Source organism: Canis lupus, chromosome 2 (assembly GCF_011100685.1).
Source record: "Canis lupus familiaris isolate Mischka breed German Shepherd chromosome 2, alternate assembly UU_Cfam_GSD_1.0, whole genome shotgun sequence".
NCBI classification, from domain to species: Eukaryota; Metazoa; Chordata; class Mammalia; order Carnivora; family Canidae; genus Canis; species Canis lupus.
Genome location: NC_049223.1, coordinates 47,624,057 through 47,630,476, shown reverse-complemented (window position 1 = coordinate 47,630,476; position 6,420 = coordinate 47,624,057). Strand labels below are relative to the sequence as shown.

The following is a 6,420-nucleotide window of genomic DNA, read 5'->3' as shown; positions in this document are numbered from 1 at the left end:
AAAAGAAAAAACTGAGGGTGCCTGACTGGCTCAGTCATTTAAGTGTCTGCCTTCAGCTCAGGTCATGATCCTAGGGTCCTGGGATCGAGTTTTGCATCAGGCTCCCTGCGCAGTGGAGAGTTTGCTTCTCCCTCTGTCCTTCCCCCTCTGCTCCTGCTCTCTCTCTCTCTCTCATTCTCTCTCAAAATAAATAAGTAAAATATTTTTAAAACATAAAAAATTGAGTAAGTCTCCCAGAAGTATTAAAAATATATGAAAAGAGTGGAGAGAAATTATAAGAGAACTAGAGGATCATTTCAGGATGTACAAATCCCAATAATTGAAATTCCAGAAAGAAAGAACAAGTAAAATAAGAGAAAATTATTTTTAGAGTCTCCAACAATTGCAGGACATAATTTTTCAGGACACAAGAGCACATCTAGTGCCTAGCATAAGATCCAAAATAAAGCATATTCTTGAAGTTTTTCAGAACACGGAAAACAAGAGAATAGACAAAGCTTTTAAGGAAAATAAAACAATTTATTTACAAAAGAATCAGAAGTCAAGGAATCTATCTATCTAGAGAGAGAGTGTGAGAGAGCATGAACAGGAGGAGGTGCTGAGGGAGAGGGAGACTCAGGGCTCCATCGATCTCAGGACCCTGGGATCACAACCTGAGCCGAAAGTAGACACTTAACCAACTGAGTCACCCAGGCACTCCAAGAAGTCAAAGTAATCTTCAGAAAGAAGAATAAAGCTGGAAGTATTACAATCTCAAATTTCCAGGTATACTATAAAGCTATAGCAATCAAAACAGTATGGTACTAGTACAAAGATAAACACAGATCACTGAACAGAATAGAGAACCCAGAAATAAACTCACATTTATTTGATCAATTAATCTACAATAAAGGAAGCAAGAATATACAATGGGGGAAAAGACAGTCTCTTCAGTAAATGATGCTGGGAACCCGGGTGGCTACATGCATAAAAAGAACAAAAGTGGACAATTTTCTTATACTCTATAAAAAAAATAAACTCAAAATTACTTAAAGACCTAACGTGAGACCTGAAACCATAAAACTCCTAGAAGAAAACACAGGCAGGCTCTAATATCTTTGACATCAGCCTTAGAAGTAGATATGTCTAGATATGTCTCTTCAGGGAAACAAAAGCAAAATTAAACTGCTGAGAGTACACTAAAATAAAAAGCTTTTGCACAATGAGGGAAACCATGAACAAAACAAAAAGACAACCTACTGAAGGGGAGAAGATATTTACAAGCTACATACCCAGTTAAGGGTTAGTATACAAAATATAGAAAGAAATTATATAATTCAACACCAAAAACCCAAATAATTTATCCAATTTTAAAAATGGCAGAAGACATAAATAGACATTTCTCCAAAGAAGACATAGAGATGGCCAATAGACACATGAAAAGATGCTCAGCATCACTTATCATCAAGGAAATACAAATCAAAACAACAGTAAGATATGACCTCACATCTGTCAGACTAGCTGAAATCAAAAACACTAGAAATAAGAAGTACGGGATCCCTAGGTGGCGCAGCGGTTTGGCACCTGCCTTCGGCCTAGGGCGCGATCCTGGAGACCCGGGATCGAATCCCACATCGGGCTCCCGGTTCATGGAGCCTGCTTCTCCCTCTGCCTGTGTCTCTGCCTCTCTCTCTCTCTCTCTCTCTCTCTCTCTGTGACTATCATAAATAAATAAAAATTTAAAAAAAAAAAAAAAAAGAAATAAGAAGTACTGGTAAGGATATTGAAAAAAAAGAACCTTCATGCACTGTTGGTAGGAATGTAAATTGGTACAGCCACTGTCGAAAACAGTATGGAGGTTTCTCAAAAAATTAAAATTAAAAATATATGATCCAGTATTTGCATTATTGGGTATTTACCAAAAGAAAATGAAACACTAATATGAAAGATACATGCACCCATGTTTATTGCAGCATTATAAAAAGAATGAGATCTTGCCATTTGCAACAACATGGATAGATCTAGATGGTTAATACTAAGTGAAATGTTGGGGAAAGACAAATACCCTATGATTTTACTTGTATGTGGAATTTATGAAAAAACAAATGAATAAAGAAAAAAAAAAGGCAAAAAAACAGACTTTGTTTTTAAGTAGGCTCCATGCTCAACATAGGGCTTGAACTCATGATCCCGAGATTAAGAGTTGTGTGTTCTACTGACTAAGCTAGCCAGGCACCCCAAGTAATAGACTTTCAGACAAAGAGAATGAACTGATGGTTACCAGAGGGGAGGTGAGTGGGAGAATTTTAAAAATCCTCAGAGTGGCATCAGAAGTCTCAATAGTTACACTAGAAGCTAGCAGAAAATTAAAAAAAAACAACAAAACAAGACAGAAAAAACCTTCAAATTCTGAGGGAAATTATTTTGAACCTAAAATTATCTACCCAGATGAGTCACTCATCAATAATGAAAGCAGTTGGGCACCTGAGTGGCTCAATTAAGTGTCTGCCCTTGGCTTGGGTCATGACCCCCACGTCCTGGGATCCAGTCTCTCATACAGCTCCCTGCTTAGTGGGGAGCCTGCTTCTCCTCTTCTTCTGCCCCTCCCCTCACTCATGCTCTTTCTCTCTCTCAAATAAACCAATAAAAACCTTTTTTAAAAAAAGAATGAAGGTAGAATAAAAACATTTTTTTATGGCCTCAATTTTCCTCTCATGTATCAAATTTCTAGGAAGTCATTCAACATGGTATAACTCTAAATTGAAGGAGTAACCAAGACAGAAAAGACAGGACTTGAAAACCAGACCAACATAACATGGAAGAAAAGGACATTTTCACAGCTGCCATGGAAGGCAATTCCAGGGAAAAACTAGGCACTAGGAGTAGAGGACAACAAATGGGGGAGGAGTGGGTCAGGAGGTGCCAAGAGAGATGTCTGCAAGATGGGGAAACTGAGGGATGACCCACAACCTGCCATATTTGAACATTCTGGGGGAGATCTGGACTCTGGGAAGAGTTTGGGACTGATTTAGTGGTAAATACATAAAGAATAGAATACACACACAGAGTGTGTATTCCTTTGAGGTTAGAGAGTTTTGCAAGGAATGAGATCAAGGTCCAGAAGTGTTATAGGTACGATAATGTCAACATTAAAGCTGTTCCAACAGAAACTGTGGTACAGCTCTATAACTGAGATGGGTGGGTTGGGAGATGGAAAGGGTACCTGGTAGGTGGGGAGGAGGGGAGCAGTGCAAGACTGGGAAGTGTATAGATAATGCCTAAAAGAGAAGACTCCAGAAGAAATATTATTAACATGCGTCTTAATGATGGAGGTGTAAATATAAGTAAAGCGTTCACAATGACGGTCTTACAGAACCATGCATGTCTTTACTGTGTGTTTGTGTGTGTGTGTGTCTGCCCATTTCTTTCATGAAAAGTGAGAACTAAGTTAAAAAATATAAGGAAAGCATTTTGGAAAGCAAATTGATCAAGGGTGAAAACATTTACTTGTTGAGCAAATGATCTTTATTCCAAAAGGTCAAGGCTGGGTATGTGTGTACATGGCTGGATGGCTCCTCCTCTGTGAAGTACCTGATTAGACAACTCTCTGAAGACATATTTCTAAATCATCTTTGAGACTCAGGGTGGTTTAATAATTCTATAGTCTTAATCATGGCAGAGGCACTTCATCACCAGGGAATGATGCCTAGAGCTTTAATGATAAGAAAGTAATGGATATGCTCATTGCTCAAGGCCTCCTTCCTCCATCCACCAAGAAATCGTACTGAAAGCCAGATACATGTTAAATTCTTTGCAGATTAAAAAAAAGTAATAATAGGCCTCTGTGTTGTGCTACAGAGTTACCTTTGGCTAAAATCATCTCCTTGGCCATTTATCACTTTGCTCCCCAAGCCTTGGACTCAGGTGGGAAGCAGATTGAGTCATTTGTAAACCCCATTAATTACAGATATACAAGACATAGCTTCTTTTATCCTCCTTTCTCCAAAAGGCAAACTGTGATTTGTTCCCTTTTCTATGACCTACACAAAGTAATCTTCCCAAGTAATATTAACATTTAGAATACACAGTCCCTCCAATGATCACTGGACCCATTGGTTACTCATCCTGAGCACCAGATATTAATGACATTTTAAAAACATCCATGCCTGGCTTCCTGAGGTCCCTCTAGAGACTCGAGAACACACTGAAAGTACAGAAAACTTACTTTGTTCTTGAGGAGACTTTGTAAGAGCAATTTTTTCAAAGATGAGAGGATTCTTGAGTATTTCTGCCATATAGATTTGTGGATGTACTGAACTACAGTTATTTTCATGAACTATATGCTTTATTTGACCACATTCATATAGAAGGCATTCCCCAAATACCCATGGACATGATAGAAACATAAACAAACTGAAATGAAAAGATATGCCCACATATCTGGCTAACAGAGGGGAATATTCTGAGCCTCTTACTGTACTTTTTCTCTGTTGTCTGGGTTCCCATCCTACTCATTACTCCAGGCTGTTGTGTATCATTGTAAAGAAACAAAAAAATGAATAGTACTGACGGTAGGTAAAATGATCAAGTGTGGCTCCTGGCTCTCGACTTCCATTACCTGTATCTTTCCTGGTTCTTGAAAGGTCATTTTGGCTCCACAGCGGCTGACACCATTATAACGTGGGCTGGGGCAACTGGCAGAATTCAGAGGGTTGGTATTAAGAGATTGGCTTCTCAGACTTGAAGTAGCTTTTGGCTGCACATACATAGAATTGACTGGGAGCAAAAAGCCAGATGCCTACTAAGTTTTTAGAGGGCTCTATTGCTTAAGAAATCCCAAATCTGGCTACCAACAGCTGGTGATGGCTTTTAGGTATTCCTCAGGACCCGGAAATGGAACCAATAAGAAATATGTTTATTTGTCTTTGATGGTGTGGGTTCAACACTTTTTCCTGGGGTATAAATGGGAAGCTCATAGTTTTAGGTGCAGCAGGAGGAACCCTGCCGCCATTAGAAATAGGTAAGTTAAAAAAAAAAAAAAAAGAAATACGTAAGTTCACCCATCTCTTTCACCATGCTCAAAATTCAACTCCTCCAGGAAAATATTTGGAGAATCAGCCTTGTTAAAAGTCACAAGAGCAGCCTTTGGCCAGGGAGAAGCAGAGTTTGGCCTCCTTAGATCTAAGTGGGAGATGTGTACCTGGATTCACTAACCCACCCAACACCTCAATGCCAAAGGAGCGATTCTACAAAAGGGAATCCATGTGGTACTAGGAAGAGGAGAAACTACTGAAAGACCACATATACAAACACATACCCCTTTCCTCCCAACCTCAGACCTCTATATATCCAACAATACACCATTAAAAAGTGTTAGTTGATAAAGGCTTAAAGAGCCTTAAATGTTTGTAACAAACAATTATTAAGAATAACTCCATCTTTGTGATAATCCAATAAAGTAAAAATTATACCGCCGTTTAAGATGACAAAACTGAGGTTCATACAGATAAAAATTATCTTCCCACAGTCAACCAAGTAATAAATGAAGAAGCTGGAATTCAATCTCAGTTCTATTTGACTTCACATGGATGCTAGTGCTACAATACTGGGGAAATCCCAGATGCAAGCAGGGCAAATTAACAGACCTGATGTTGGAGGGAAAAAAACTATCACATTTATTAGCACACTGTAACTGTGAGGGCTTATAAGACATTTAAAAATTGACACTAAACTTGGAAAAATGAGATCTACTTGCCACAGATCAGGGGAAAAACAAAGAATCAGTTTACTTAAGACTAAAGAGAAGGTAGGTTTCTTTAGCATCTTCCATGAGGACAATCAGAAGAGTGTGGTCAGAGAATTTTCAAGTTTGCTGCATGACATGAACAAAGAGGTGACCAACCTTTCAGGACTCTTCAGGTTTCTGGCTGCTAACCACTGACAGTTTAGGTCATGAGCAGGGAGCCCTCAAGAATGGGATGGGTACTTCTATAGAAGAGAACTCTTCTGCTGTTGGAGGATACAATTAGAAGAGGGCCCTACAAAGAACCTGGCCATGCTGGCACCATGATCTCAGACTTTGAGCCTTGAGAAGTTTTTTATAAGCCAGCCAATCTGTGGTACTCTGTTATAAAGCTTGACCCAAGACACAGTATCCCTGATTCAAGTAGACTCATCATTAATTATACTGCTTAGATGAGATCTGGTGAACAGGGAGATGGGCTTCTCACTAACCCTCACTGTACTCTGCATCCTCATTGATAAAACAAAGACGTTGAACACAATGATCTGTAAGTTTTCCTTGTATCACTAATATTTTGTGAGTTGGCAAGTACACAATTGCATTTTATGGTGTTAGGTTTGACAACAGGTAATTTGTACTCTTCCCAGGCAGCATGTGACAACTTAGGAGCTCTCCTTCTGGTCACCGAGCTGCAGAAT

General features: G+C 39.1%; 1 long non-coding RNA gene across 1 annotated transcript in view; it reads right to left on the bottom strand.

The window, feature by feature from the left end:
• LOC119871109 overlaps positions 1-6,420 on the bottom strand; it is a 189,150-nt gene that overhangs the window by 126,367 nt on the left and 56,363 nt on the right. The window lies entirely within an intron of this gene.